This window comes from Nyctereutes procyonoides, unplaced genomic scaffold, assembly GCF_905146905.1.
Source record: "Nyctereutes procyonoides isolate TBG_1078 unplaced genomic scaffold, NYPRO_anot_genome, whole genome shotgun sequence".
NCBI classification, from domain to species: Eukaryota; Metazoa; Chordata; class Mammalia; order Carnivora; family Canidae; genus Nyctereutes; species Nyctereutes procyonoides.
The window spans coordinates 264905-279860 of record NW_026575082.1 but is presented as its reverse complement, the minus strand read 5'-3'; the positions used below and the strand labels follow the sequence as shown (position 1 = coordinate 279860).

The 14956-nt window shown below is 49.9% G+C and overlaps 1 long non-coding RNA gene across 4 annotated transcripts; it reads right to left on the bottom strand.

Annotated features, from left to right (window-relative positions):
• Window positions 1–2852: 2852 nt before the first annotated feature.
• Window positions 2853–14670, bottom strand: LOC129514556 (uncharacterized). Of its 4 annotated transcripts, none has more exons than XR_008665453.1 (4): window positions 14188–14670; window positions 10409–10529; window positions 7688–7749; window positions 2853–3660 (listed from the first exon to the last, which is right to left on the bottom strand). It is a non-coding gene; the product is annotated as an uncharacterized LOC129514556 (long non-coding RNA). The 4 variants fall into 4 exon arrangements; XR_008665454.1 differs by lacking the exon at window positions 2853–3660 and adding an exon at window positions 7403–7583; XR_008665451.1 differs by lacking the exons at window positions 2853–3660; window positions 7688–7749 and adding exons at window positions 9206–9654; window positions 10054–10138.
• Window positions 14671–14956: the final 286 nt, after the last annotated feature.

The window sequence follows — 14956 nt, the reverse complement described above, 5'->3', positions numbered from 1 at the left end:
GGGACGGAGAGCACCCCTGGGACCTGGGGGAGGGGGCGGGACGGAGAAGACCCCTGGGACCTGGGGGAGGGGGCGGGACGGAGAAGACCCCTGGGACCTGGGGGAGGGGGCGGGACGGAGAGCACCCCTGGGACCTGGGGGAGGGGGCGGGACGGAGAGCACCCCTGGGACCTGGGGGAGGGGCGGGACGGAGAGCACCCCTGGGACCTGGGGGAGGGGGCGGGACGGAGAGCACCCCTGGGACCTGGGGGAGGGGGCGGGACGGAGAGCACCCCTGGGACCTGGGGGAGGGGGCGGGACGGAGAAGACCCCTGGGACCTGGGGGAGGGGGCGGGACGGAGAGCACCCCTGGGACCTGGGGGAGGGGGCGGGACGGAGAGCACCCCTGGGACCTGGGGGAGGGGGCGGGACAGAGAAGACCCCTGGGACCTGGGGGAGGGGGACGGGACACAGGACCAGGGACCATGACCGTGCTGGAGAAGGCCTGTCCTGTTCACCCCACACCCAGCCCCAAGGTAATCAGGGCAGTCGTGCTTTCCAGACTAGGTTCAGCTGGCTTGTCAAATCACTCTGTCAACAGTAGACAAGCTAAGGTGTAAGTTACTGTATAAAACAGGTGAAGGGGGATCCCTGGGTGGCGCAGCGGTTTGGCCCCTGCCTTTGGCCCAGGGCGCGATCCTGCAGACCCGGGATCGAATCCCACGTCGGGCTCCCGGTGCATGGAGCCTGCTTCTCCCTCTGCCTGTGTCTCTGCCTCTCTCTCTGTGTGACTATCATAAATAAATAAAAAATTAAAAAAAATTAAAAAAAACCAAACACGTATAGTCCTTGTTCACCCATCACCCCATCCACCTCCAGACGGATCCTTTTTTTTAAGAAGCTGAGTGGAGGATCACCTACGTCCTGTGAGATCCTCTCACTGCAGTGAAGGTGGGTTGTAGAAGCGCCACTATGGTCTCCATTTGGGTAGTTTCCATCCTGCTGGAAGAAGTCCTGTACGCAGTCGGCTTCTGTCATTCCCACTTCCCTGTCGTCCCTGACCCCTGGCAACCACTGACCTCCTGCCTGCCTCCCTGCACTTGCCTATTCCAGGCAGTTTGTATAAGTGGAAGCAAACCATGATGTCTCCTGTGACTGCCTTCTCAAGGGCCACGCTGTAGCAGGCGTCAGGATTTAGTCCTCGTTGCTGGTTACTATTTCATCATACGCATATGTGCATTTTATTTATTTTTATTTTTATTTTTTTTAAATTTATTTTTTATTGGTGTTCAATTTGTCAACATATAGAATAACACCCCATGCTCATCCCGTCAAGTGCCCCCCTCAGTGCCCGTCACCCAGTACGTGCATTTTATTTATCCATCATCTGACATTTGGCTGTTTCCACTTTCTGGCCGTTATGCATAATGCTGCTGTGAACATCTGAATTTGTTTTTGTATGGACTTAAGTTTTCGCTTCCCTAAGGGTATATGAGTGGAAAGCCGGGGTCATACGTTAACTGTGTTTAACATTTTATGGAATACAAACTGTTTTCAAAAATGGCTGCAGCTTGGGATCCCTGGGTGGTGCAGCGGTTTGGCGCCTGCCTTTGGCCCAGGGCGCGATCCTGGAGACCCGGGATCGAATCCCACATCGGGCTCCCGGTGCGTGGAGCCTGCTTCTCCCTCTGCCTGTGTCTCTGCCTCTCTCTCTCTCTCTCTCTCTTCTCTCTCTCTCTCTCTGTATGACTATCATAAATAAATAATAAAAAAAAATTTTAAAAAATGGCTGCAGCTTTATTTTATTTTATTTAAGAGAGCACATGTATGCCCCCAAGTCGTATGGGGAGCGGCAGAGGGATGGGGGCGGGGGAGGCGGGGCAGGGGAAGCAGGCTTCCCACTGAGCAGGTACTGCGGGGACTCCATCCCCAGGACCCAGAGACCACGACCTGAGCCTTAGCCGAAAGGCGGAAGGCAGACGTTAACCTACTGAGCCACCCAGATGCCTCGTGGCTGCACCTTCTAACATTCCCAACAGCAAAGTGTGAGAGGTTTGATCCCTCCACATCTTTGCCTACACTTGTTATTTGTGTATTTTTTATTACAGCCTTGTGGTAGATGTGCACTGATACTGTGATTTTGACTTGCATTTCCGTGATGGTTAACAATATACAGAGCATCCTCTCATATACTTATCCTCCACTTGGAGAAATATCTGTACATATCCTTTGCCCATTTTAAAAAAATTATTATTGAGTTTTAAGAGTTTCATTAGATATATGATTTTAAAATATTTCTTCCCATTCTGTTGACCACACTTCTTATTGGCATCATTTGCAGCCCAAAAGTTTTAAATATTCAATATGTCCAGTTCATCATTTCCTTTTGTTGCTGTGTTGTTGTATGTTTCGGTGTCATATCTAAGAAACCATTACCTCATTCAATGTTGTGAATATTTACTCCTGCTTTCTTCTAAGAATTTTTAACTTTTTTTTTAAACAACTTTTTTTTTTTTTTTTCCTAAGTAAGCTTTAGGCCCAGTGTGGGACTTGAACTCATGAGTTGCATGCTCTACAGACTGAGCCAGCCAGGCACCTCCATTAACTTTCACATTTGGGTCTTTGATCACTGTGAGTGAACTTCTGTGTATGTGGGTGCTAGGTGTCCACCTTCATTCTTTGTATATTTAGACATCCACTTGTTCTGACACCGTTTATTGGGAATATTATTCTTTCCCTATCAGAGTGTCCTGGCACCCTTGATGGAAATAAGTTGATTTTGTTTTTTGTTTGGTTGGTTGGTTTGGTTTGTTTCCGTTGTTTGTTTGTTTGTTTGTTTTAAATCAGTTGATTTTGTTTTTTTTTTAATTTTTTTTAATTTTTATTTATTTATGATAGTCACAGAGAGAGAGAGAGGCAGAGACACAGGCAGAGGGAGAAGCAGGCTCCATGCACCGGGAGCCCGACATGGGATTCGATCCCGGGTCTCCAGGATCGCGCCCTGGGCCAAAGGCAGGCACCAAACCGCTGCGCCACCCAGGGATCCCCTAAATCAGTTGATTTTGAATGTAAGGATTTATTTCTGGATTCTCAGTTCTATCCCACTGACATGTATGTCTAGCCTAATGTCAGTACCACGCTTTCTTGATGCAGCTTTGTGTAGGTCTTGAAATTAGGAAGTATGAGCCCTCCACCTTTATTCCTTTTCATGATTGGTTTGGCTATTCTGGGTCCCTTGTATTTGCATATGAACTTTAGGATTAGCTTGTCAATTTCTGCAAAAAAGGCAGCTGGGATTTTGACAGGGACTGTGTTGACTCTTCACCAATTTAGGGAGTACTGTGCTGCCATCTTAATGTTGAGTCGTCAGTGGGTGAAGGATGTCTTTCCATTTGCTTAGGTCTTTATTTCTATAACTTTTATATTTTCCAGTGTTCACGTCTTGTGCTTTTTTTAGGGAGGGAAGTTAAATTAACTCCTCAGTATTTTATTCTTTTTTGATGATATTTAAATGGAATTGTTGAGGTGCCTGGATGGCTCAGTAGATTAAGCCTCTGACTCTTGGTTTTGGCTCAGGTCATGATCTCAGGATCCTCGGATGGAGCCCCACCTTGGGCTTTGTGCTCAGCAGGGAATGTGCTTGAGGATTCTCTCCTCCTCCTCTGTTCCTCTTCTGTCTCTCTAAAATAAATAAATAAATCTTAAACATAAATAAATGGAATTGTTGTTTTAAATATTTTTAGATTATTAATAACTAGTGTATAGAAATACGGTTGATCTTTGGATACTGATCTTGCATTCTGCAATCTTGCTGAATCATTCATTATTTGGAATAGTTTTTTAGTTGGATACTTAGGATTTTCTATATACAAGATCATGTCATCTGCAAATAGGGACAGTTTTACTACTTTTATAGTCTGGATGCTTTTCATTGTGTTTTTGCCTACCTGCCCTGTTGAATAGAAGTGGCAAGAGAGACTTGTTCCTCATCTTAGAGGGAAAGCATTCAGATTTTATTTATTTATTTATTTATTTTAATAATAAATTAATTTTTTATTGGTGTTCAATTTGCCAACATACAGAATAACACCCAGTGCTCATCCCGTCAAGTGCCCCCCTCAATGCCCGTCACCCATTCACCCCCAACCCCCGCCCTCCTCCCCTTCCACCACCCCTAGTTCGTTTCCCAGAGTTAGGTGTCTTCATGTTCTGTTGCCCTTTCTGATATTTCCTACCCATTTCTTCTCCCTTCCCTTATATTCCCTTTCACTATTATTCATATTCCCCAAATGAATGAGACCATATAATGTTTGTCCTTCTCCGATTGACTTACTTCACTCAGCATAATACCCTCCAGTTCCATCCATGTTGAAGCAAATGGGGGGTATTTGTCAGGGAGCAGGTGTCCCTGTGTGTCCTTATGAAAGGATACAGGTATCCAGTGTTCCTTCCTTCAGAGCACTGGCTTGAGTTAGGTTGAGGAAGAGAGCAATTTGACTGAACTAATGAAAAATCAATGGAGACTTTTAAAAAAAGAAAGGTAAGAAAGAAAAATGACTGGAGAGCCATATAGCGCCTCCAGAGGAATTTGCATTTTTAAAATTATTTTTTAGCGGGGGAGGGGCAGAGGGAGAGAGAGAACCTTAAGCAGGCTCCTCATCTAGTGCAGAACCTGATGTGGGGCTCGATCCCATAGCCAGAGGTCATGACAAGAGCCAAAATCAAGAATCCGACCCTTAAGAATCCTCCAGTTACCTCCGGAATTTGCATTTTTATTTATTTTTTATATTTTTAAAGATTTCGTTTATTTATTCATGAGAGAGAGACAGAGAGAGAGAGGCAGAGACACAGGCAGAGGGAGAAGCAGGCTCCATGCAGGGAGCCTGATGTGGGACTTGATCCCCGATCTCCAGGATCAGGCCGTGGCCCACAAGTGGCGCTAAACCACCGAGCCACCCGGGCTGCCCTGGAATTTGCATTTTTAAAAGAAAAAAATTATTTGAGTCAGATGTAAGACAATGTTAAAGTGAGACTTTGCTTTCAAATTCCAGCAGAGGCCCCATATTGAAAATAAATGATTTGAAATGCTTACATGTGGGGCCCTGGGTGTCTCAATCAATTAAGTGACCAACTCTTGATCCACAGGTGAACAGAGAGGAGTCTCATGTGCTAATAAGCTTAGAACAAAGCAGGTCATGAAGGGTACATAAGGGTTGATTCCATGAACATAAGTGCAGAAATATGCCAAACCAAACCACATATTGTTTAGGCTAATTTTGCCTCTTTTATCTCTTGGTATACTTCATTTTATTGCACTTTACAGATCCTGCATATTTTAGAAGTTGAAGGTTTGTGGCAACTCTACCAGCACCATTTTTCCAACAGCATTTACTCACTTCTTATCTCTCATATTTTGGTAATTCTCGCAATATTCCAAACTTTTTTCATTATTATTATAATTATAATTATATAATTATTATAAAAACTTATTTGTTGTGATGATATGTGACTAGTGATCTTTGATGTTACTCGTGTCGTTGTTTGGGGCACTGCGATTTGTGCTCCTCCTATAAGCAGTAACCTGGGGTTAACCAGACCGATGTCCACTGTGGGCTACTGAGCACAGCTGCACCCTTTCCCCAGACTTTTCATTTCCTGTGGCTCTCCTCTTTGGGGAGGTGGATGTGAGGGTTTCCCTCCTGCCCCTAGTGTGGCTGCCTCTCAAAGTCTTCCCTTGCTGCGTACTTGATGTCTCAGTGACTGTGTTTGCTGAGCATCAGGCTGATCACCTTGGGTTTAGTTCTGATAGAAGATGGTGGACTTAACTGATAAATGTGTTGTTTTCTGATTGCTTTGCCTACTGGCCATTCTCCCCCACCCCCTTGGGCCTCCCTGGTCCCTGAGAACCACCATATTGAGATTAGGCCAGTTAATAACCCACAATGGCCTCTAAGCATTCAGCTGAAAGGAAGAGTCACAACTCTCACTTTAAATCAAAAGTTAGACAGGGGGGCGCCGGGGGGGGGGCTCTGTCAGTGCAGCATCTGCCTTCAGCTCAGGTCATGATCCTGGGGTCCTGGGATCAGGTCCTGGGATCGAGTCCCACGTCAGGCTCCCTGCTCAGTGGGGAGTCTGCTTCTCCTCCCTCTGCTGCTACTTGTGCTCTTTCTCTCTCTGTCAAATAAATACCTAAAATCTTTTTAAAAAATTAATTTAAATAACAGACATGATTGAGCTTAGTAGGGAAGGCATGTTGGAAGCTGAGCTACGCTGAAAGCTAGGCCTCTTGTGTCAAACAGCCTAGTAGTGAAAGCAAAGGAAAGTTCTTGAAGGAAATTAAAAAGATCTATTCCAGTGAACACACAAATAATAAGAAAGCAAAACAGCCTTGTTGCTGATGTGGAGAAAGTTTGGTCTGGATAGAAAATGATGTTCCCTTAGGCCAAAGCCTAATCCAGACCAAGGCCCTGACTCTTCAGTTCTTTGAAGGCTGCGGGAGGTGAGGGAGCCACAGGAGAAAATTGTGAAGCTAGCAGAGGTGGGTTTCTGAGTTTTAAGGAAAGAAGTCCTCTCCATAGCATACAAGGGTAAGATGAAGCAGCAAGTGCTGGTGTAGAAGCCACAGAGAGTTATCCAGAAGATCTAGCTAAGATAATTAACAAAGGTGACTATGGACCAACAGATTTTCAATATACATGAAGCAGTCTTCCCTTGGAAGCAGATGCCATCTAGGACTTTTGTAGAGAAGAGAAGTTATTGCCTGGGTCAAAGCTTCAAAGAACAGGCTGACTGCTGACCCTCTTGTGAGGGGATTAAGTACCTGCTGACTTTAAGTTGAAGCCAGTGCTCACTGACTATTCTGAAAATCCTAGGGCCCTTAACTATTAGGCTAAATCTACTGGGCCTCTGCCCTAGAAATGCAACAACAAAGCCTGTTTGACAGCACATCTGTTTACATAATTGTTTGTTGAGTATTTTAAACCCACTGTTTAAACCTACCACTCACCAAACCAAACCAAACAAAACAAAAACAAAACAAAACAAAACAAAACACTCCCTTTAAAATATTGCTGATCATTGACAATGCCGGTCACCCAAGAGCTTGGATGGATGTGTGCGATGAGATCGGAGTTATTTTCATGATGCTAACAGATTCTGTAGGCCATGGATCAAGGAGTAGTTTCAACTTTCAGTATAAAATATGCTTTGTAAAAAAAAAATAATAAATAAATAAAATAAAACTAAAATAAAATAAAATATGCTTTGTGAGGCTGTATCTGCCATAGATAGTGATTCTTCTGATGGATGTGGGCAAAGGAAATTGAAAACCTTCTGGAAAGGATTCAGTATTCTAAATATTTTATTTATTTATTTTAGATAGAGTGAGAGAGCATGAGCTGGGGGAAGAGCAGAGGGGCTTAATCTTAATTAAGGGGGGGGTGGTCTTGTAGGATGGAGCCCCTACCCTCTGGGATCTGATGCTGTTGTTGGGTACATAGAATCAGAATTGAGCTGAATTCTCAGACACCCTACTGGAATCCTGGGAATTGCTTCAAGTTGTGGGTGGGGGATCCTCCCTTGTTGGAAGCCAGGTGCTCAGAACCCTAAAAGAGCAACGGAGGAGCATATTGGTGGTTCTTTTAAAGCCTATTTTTGACAGCAGGAACTGTGCTTGTCTTACTGCAGGCCATGGGGGAACGGGACTTACCTGGTGTTTTGGTGTCTGGATTGGAAGGGCCTTACGGTATATGTGAAGATCATGTTGGAGATCTGCAGAAACATTTTAATCTCATTATCATGCAAGGATTTTTGGAAAATAAGACACAATTCAGTTCTTATCTCTGGGGAGGAAAGCTGGCTATTGACCAGGAGCTCCTGTGGAGCCTGCCATCATTGAAGATAATTGCCTCACCAGGAGCAGGTCTAGATCACCTGGACCTGAAGCTCGTTGCCAACTTTAGTGTGAAGGTTGCCAATTCACCACAGGTTGTGTCCAGCCCCATGGCAGACATGGGCATGGCCTTGCTCCTGGTGGCGGCTCGCAGGGTGGTGGAAGTTAAGCAGCCCTTGGACTTGCTGGTTTTCCAAAGAGAGCAGATGACAGGCACTCATGACAGAGGCAGTAACATAATTTTATCTTCAAGCTACAAGTCTTTTCTGGGCTTGATTTCTTCACACTGTCTCCAGGACTCTGCTGCACTTGGGGATTGGAGCCACTGTGCACAGTTTGAGGCCGGGGCCCAGCTCCTGGCACGTGTCGGCCGCCACCCAGTCCCCCTGGTCCCCACCCAGGCCATAGCATCTCTATAGACATGCCCTTGGGGTCATTCACAGGTCAGTGAGCACGCATCCCTGGAGTGAAGGGCGGGATCCGACCCCCGCACCCCCTGGACATATGGGCATGCCCCCAGCAGAGGCAGAGCTGCTGCAGTTCTGCACGCCCCATCCTCCTGCTGGAGCTGTGGTGTGGAGGCGCTCCAGGAAGGAGGCAGGAGCCAGGCTTTGTGGTTTTGGTTGCAGGTTCATCGCACGCACGCGCACACACATGCTGACACCAACACATTTTAGCCAAAAGTCCTTCCTTAATGTAAAAGAAGTTGGTATCTTGAAGCTTTCTGCCAGGATGCTCTAGTTTTGTTACAAGGAAACTGCCACTTGGTCCTCGCAGAAACCTTTGTTTGCGGTCAGAGGTCAGAGGTCAGCACTGGGTCCGGGGACGCAGCAGTGTGTGGGGTTTCTGTGTGGAGTCCCCACTGCTCACCTGCACCTTGTGGGTTTCAGGTCATGCGCTGACCACTGCACCAGGTACAGAGAGCGTCTCTACAAACTGGATGGACCGAGAAGTAACGGGGGCCACTCTGGGAATCATTGGCATGGGCAGCATTGACTATAAGATCGCTCAGAGGGCCGAGGCTTTTGAAATGAAGATTCTGTATCACAACTAGAGTTGCAGGTAAACGTCAGAAAACGGGCCTGCCATGAGCCAAGCAGACTTAGGCCATCACTGCCTTCAGCTTAGCTTGGATGTAGTAGCCTCCATTCTCCATAGACCTCCCCTGCTCTTCCTCTCCAAAAAACAAGACTGATGGTCAGGAAAGAGATTGTGATTACCTAAGAATGTGGCAGCGACTTTGTATTATTGAAAAAATTCACCGGAGAAGAGATTTTAACTCACAATTGTATTTTTTTAATTTTTAAAGTGATTTGTTTCAAGGGAGAAGCTGTCCACACTCTGGCCCTTGTGTCAGAGGGATCAGACATGTGTCTGGTCCCTTTAATACTGAAGTGCATATGGGCCCTGGGGAGAGTGGGGGGCGCTTCCCTGAATGTGCATATTCTGCCCTCAGCCCAGCACCCGGCTTTGGGATTCCAAGTCACTTCATGGATGCCACGGGCTCATATCCACCTAAGAGGTGCTTGCAACTGCCCGTGCGCATCCAGCCAACGATGGCCATGCTTGACAAGCTTGCAGCGGCCTCCCACTGCCATGGAACACCTTCCGGCTGGCCAGAACCTGGCGGAGGTCCTCCTGAGGGCCGTGCCCAACTCAGTCTGCACCATGGGCGGTGAAGAGACTGGAGTGCAATGATGACTCTCCTGGTGATGACTGTGCACATGGGGACCAGGGTTCTTCTAGGACAAAGTCTCTTCTCCGGGCCATCGCCAGACCCCAACCTGTGATATTTCACATTCAGTATCCGTATGGCAGTGGCCACTGCCCGGGAGGCTGTGACCTCCAGGAGTAACCAGCTGTGTGAGGTGCCCGGAGCAGGACCAGGGCCCTTGCTTTGTTTGATAAGCAGCATCCCCAGGGGGCTGCAGGGTGTCTGCCCGCATTTGTCTGTGGTCACAAAAGGACCTGCACGTATTCCTGCTTGCAGTGGGACCCACATCCTTTCAGGAATGTTCTGTCATCCTTGAGCATATGTGGGTGTATGGCTAGGCTTGGTCCAGGCCCCCGAGGTCCAGGAAGAAGCTGCTGCTCGAGGAGCCTCAAGGGAGACCCCTCAGACCCAGGCCTCCCCTGAGAACCCAGGGGTGCCATGGGGCTGCACGGCAGGGTCCCAGACTCACATTGATAGGGGTCCTCAGAAACTCCTTCCCGGGCCTGCGGTACGGATTTCTAACTAGAGAACATGGTTTTTCTTCCTCATTCCCTCTGTAGGAAAATAGAGGAGGAAGTTGTCGGGGCCACTTACTGTGAGAGTCTAGATAACCTGCTACAGCGATTGGACTTCGTGCTGTTGGCCATGAACCTGACACCCCAGACCCAGGGGCTGATTGGGTGGAGGGAGCTGTGTGGGATGAAGCTCACTGCCATCCTCATCAACATCGGCAGTGGTACCTGGGCCGTGGTGCGTGTCGGGCCGCCTGGCTGGGGAGTCATGAGGGAGAAAACCCCCTGGCGGTCCTGACCCCCCTCACTCACCTTTCTCCGGCACAGCCGCGGTGTTCTGAGAGTCCACGTAGAAGGCTGGGGTACTGAGTTCCCAGGACTTTACTTTCCATGTAGAAATATTTCTGATTTTTGTTTTCACATCATTCTGAAACTCAAATCAACAACAAAAAGGATGAGAATAGTACCATATGGAGTCTTCACACCCCTATCTGGGCATGTTGGAGTAGAGCCGTTACACTTTGATTTTCTGGGTACAATTTAGTAAAATTTATGGGGATGAATTCTTATGAGCCTTCACTTTAAAAAAATAAATAGCTTAGTGTTAGTTTGGTTATTTGACATTTCATGCCTTGTGTTTACATACAAGAGGCAGTGGACCCTGTGGTGGTCCCAAATATTGTGGGTTGGTGTGGCATTTATAGAGAATAGAGCATCGGCACTGATGTCGGACATTCAGGCCAGTGACCTCTATGGGCTGGGGGCCAGAGGACACGGGACACCTAGGGCTCCCAAGAGCCACTCCTGTCTCTTCTGTAGAACAAGGAAGACCATGCTTGCCACCTGAGATGGTGATTTGTAAGAAACATAGTAAGTTATTCTGCTGTGGTCTTCATGCACAGTTTCTGGCTCCTGCTGTCCAAACCCTCAAAATCTCTGAAGCGTTGAGTGATAAAGGTGCCGTTTGTTTAAAAAAGGTGACTTCTGGAACCCACTCGATCAAGGGCAGGGGCTGCTGCCAGGAGGCCCAACCATGGGGTCCACACCTGACCTCTGGGGAGATGAAAGGGCCTGGCGTTTCAATCAGCCAGTGGCCGATGATTTCATGAATTGTGGCCAAGCAAAGAAGCCTCCATAGTAACCCAAAATGCCTGGGTTCAGAAGCTTCTGAATCAGTGAAGACCCAGGGAATAGGGAGAGTGGCAGCTGTCAGCAGAAGGCATGCAGGCTCCATGCCCTGTCCCCAGATCTCTCCCTGTGCGCCTCTTCACTGGGCTGTGGGTTCTCACCCTCTCTCAGATCCCTTAACAAAGAGGTAAATGTGAGTGTCTCCCTGAGTTCTGTGAGCCGCTGCCACAAATTAACGGAGCCTAAGGAGGAAGTCACTGGAATCTCCAACTGGTGGCTACTTGGCCAGAAATACAAGTAACAGCCTGGGACATCTGACCAGTGTCTGAGGTCAGGGGTGGGGGCAGCGTGAGAGGCCTGAGCCCTTCACCTGTGGGACTGGATGCTAATTCCAAGGTAGACAGCATCAGAATTGGGCTGAATTCTCAGACACAGGTGCTGGTGTCCCAGAATTGCTCGGTCTTGCAGGAGGGCCCACTGCCCCATGTTGGCATGCACAGGGCTGGGCTAACTTGCTCCAGAGTTCTCTGAAAATTCAGACCCTCTAGGTGAGCAGGAAGGAGCAAGTAGTTTCAGTAACATCAGAGGCTGGTGGACGTGCTTGAGATTCTGGGAAAACAGCCGGGAAAGGGCGTGGACTAGGCTTTTCCAGCAGCCTCCCCTGCTGCTCCCGCTGCCCAGAGGAAAAGAGCTCCATGCCGAAGGAAAGGGTTTTCTTCTCAGCTTCTGCTCAAATGTGCTGGGCTCTTCTGAATCTGAAAGGACAGTTGAGAATTCTGCTTCTGGCTTAGTGTCCACCGTGCATACGCAGCTGTCAGGGTGGCATCCCTACCCCAAAGAACAAATGCTCATGCCAGGAGGTAGTGACGCAACATGGGCCCAGGCCACAGGTCTGGGCTGATTTGCTAGGAGCTATGTGACCTGCCGTCAGGCCTCAGTTCCTCGTGAGTAAAATGAGGACTGGCTGCCCAGTGTTTGGAGGATCTAGTGGGAGAGCGTGTGTGCAGGCCTAGTGCACTGCCTGGCACGTGTCAGCCTCACATCCAACAACGAAGAGACACGAAGAAGCTTGCGGCCTCTGTCAGATGTTTGGCAAGATCAGGATGTGTTTGCAACAGCAGCTGCTAAAAGAGTAGAGCGCCCTTCCTGGAGACCGCCCAACTGTACTCATGCAGGGGCCTTTTCTCTCTGATCACGTCCATTAGTCTATCAGGATGCCCTGATGGAAGCTCTTCAGAATGGTGTCATCAAAAGGGCAGCACTGCATGTGATGCACCCGGAGCCCCTGCCCAGGTAGGGAAGCGGGACAGAATCTGCATCTCTCCTGATACATGGGGGGTGCTCCTGCAGCAATCCCCGCCTCTGGCTTTGGCAGACCTGCAGGGTCTTGGTCACAGAGACTTGTGAGCAGGCGTCCAGTTTGTCCAGTTCTGCAGCTGGACAGGGAGCTCCGGGCTCTCGGGCTGCAGCCCCCACGGGTGGAGACTGCATAGGATAGTCCTCGTCTTGGACAGTGACCCTGGTTTGCCCCCTGGAGCATCAGAGCGCCTATGATTCTCCTTTTCCACAAACCTGGTGTATTGTCAACCACCGCATCTCATCGTACATCCCCCCAAGGTTAAGCATCTTCATGCCCCTCATTCACAGCCTACAGTACATTTCCAGACACTTTGTTGTTAGTATTGCTGCCAGCACTTTAGGTTCTTTTTTTTTTTTTTTAAGATTTTATTTATTTATTCATGAGAGACAGAGAGAGACAGAGAAGCAAAGACACAGGCAGAGGGAGATGCAGGCTCCCTGTGGGGAGCCCAATGTGAGACTTGATACCAGAACCCCGGGGTCATGCCCTGAGCTGAAGGCAGATGCTCAACCTTGGAGGTGTCTAATCCACCCAAGCATCCCAGGGGAACTAGATATCAACTACACCAATGTTAGAGGTGCTAGCACCACCTTCTCAGCACAGCTGCCCTTGCCTGTTCACCAGAGAGTATGGGCATGACTCAGTTTTTACTGGGTTCTGAATTGGGGACAAAGTAGGTCACCCCGTCTCAGCTCAGAGCCTCATGGGAGGATGGTTTCCAGTGTGTGCTGTGCTGTAGCAGAGCCGACGTTACCCTGGCTCCCTGCCGGGTAGATCCCTGTCTTCACTGTGATCCCTCCCAGGTCAGGTGCCCCAGAGGACTTCCACAGGTTTGGGGTCCCTAAGATTCCCAAAGGGTGGCGGGCGATCACTGTGAGTGTACTTTGGCCTCTGTCTTCAAACAATCCAGGGGCCCTGCTGGGTCAGGTCACCGCCCTTTCCCTGTGCTGGTTCCCAGTGTTACTATCACTGAGCCTGCCCCACGTCCCTCTTTTCCTGGGCTGGCGGCCATCCTCTGCCTTCTTCCGGGAAGAGAACACCCCCTAATCTAATTCCAGTTAATAAATCTTTCCCTTCTAAATGCCACACCCATTAAAGGCACATTCAGCCTGTCCCACGATGCCTAGACTAGCACCCAGATCCCCACGTGCCATCGTGTGCTAATGGCCTGGGTTTGGTTAGGAGTCTTGTGTGACCCCCGAAGATGCTGCCGCCCACCCCGCCCTGGGGTCAAGATGAGTGGGGGTCAGACCTAGCCGTGATCGGGGGATACTGCGTAAGGCCAGCGACCCTCCCCCTTCTCAGCGTGAGGATGTCCGACCGGGACGTGAAATCAGAGACACCGAACCGAGCTGCATAGTTCTCAAGCACCGAGCTGCCTCCCGGGGCGCCGCGTTCCACACCTCATGCTGGAAGCGCGATGCACCGAGCCAGGTGGCAGACGGTGGACGGTCCGGTGGATCGCGTCCGGGCTTCTGCCCACGGCCTCCCCGGCCTCCCCGCCCCGACCGGAGCGCTACTTCAGCGACCGTGTGAGGGCCGATTGAGTGCCAAGACCTAGGGCACATTTAGCGGGGAAAGAATCCTTATTTTGTGTACTTACTAGAGCCCATTCCATACGTTGGTTTGATGTTCTTTCGGCCGGAGGGCGCCCTGTTGGCTGGGTCAGATGTGGGGGTCCTGCGTGAAGCCCGTGTTGTGGTGGGGATCACGTGAACAGACTCTGAAAACCGTTTACTATTCTTTTGGCTGAAAAAAATCTTTTTTTTTTTAGATTTTTTTTATTTGTTTATGATAGTCACAGAGAGAGAGAGAGAGAGAGAGAGAGAGAGGCAGAGGGAGAAGCAGGCTCCACGCACCGGGAGCCCGACGTGGGATCCGATCCCGGGTCTCCAGGATCGCGCCCTGGGCCAAAGGCAGGCGCCAAACCGCTGCGCCCCCCAGGGATCCCCGAAAAAAATCTTAAGAGCAGTAGTGATACCCCCACGGCGAGCCCGCTGGATGCCTGCCTCCCCGTCACCCCCTCCGGGCGGCCTGGGGGAGCTGACGCCGCCTGGACACCCTGGTGCCCTGTGCAAACCCCGCAGGCGCCTGCCTAGGGCTGGGCCCCGCCCCCCGCCCCCCGCCCCCCTCCCCCCTCCCGAGGGCCCCAGCCTCGAGGGTCGCGGTGTCCACGGCGGCCCAAGCCCGTCACGGCGTCCGTGCGTCCGTGCGCCGAGTGCCCGCGGGGGCCCCGGGCGTGCGGGTGCGAGGGGCGCGAGGGGCGCGAGGGGCGCGAGGCCACCAGCCGGAGGCCCTCAGGCGCCGGGCGGCCTCCCTCGGGGGCGCAGGGCCGCGCTGACCGCAGGGGCCCGAGGCTGTCGCCGTCCGCA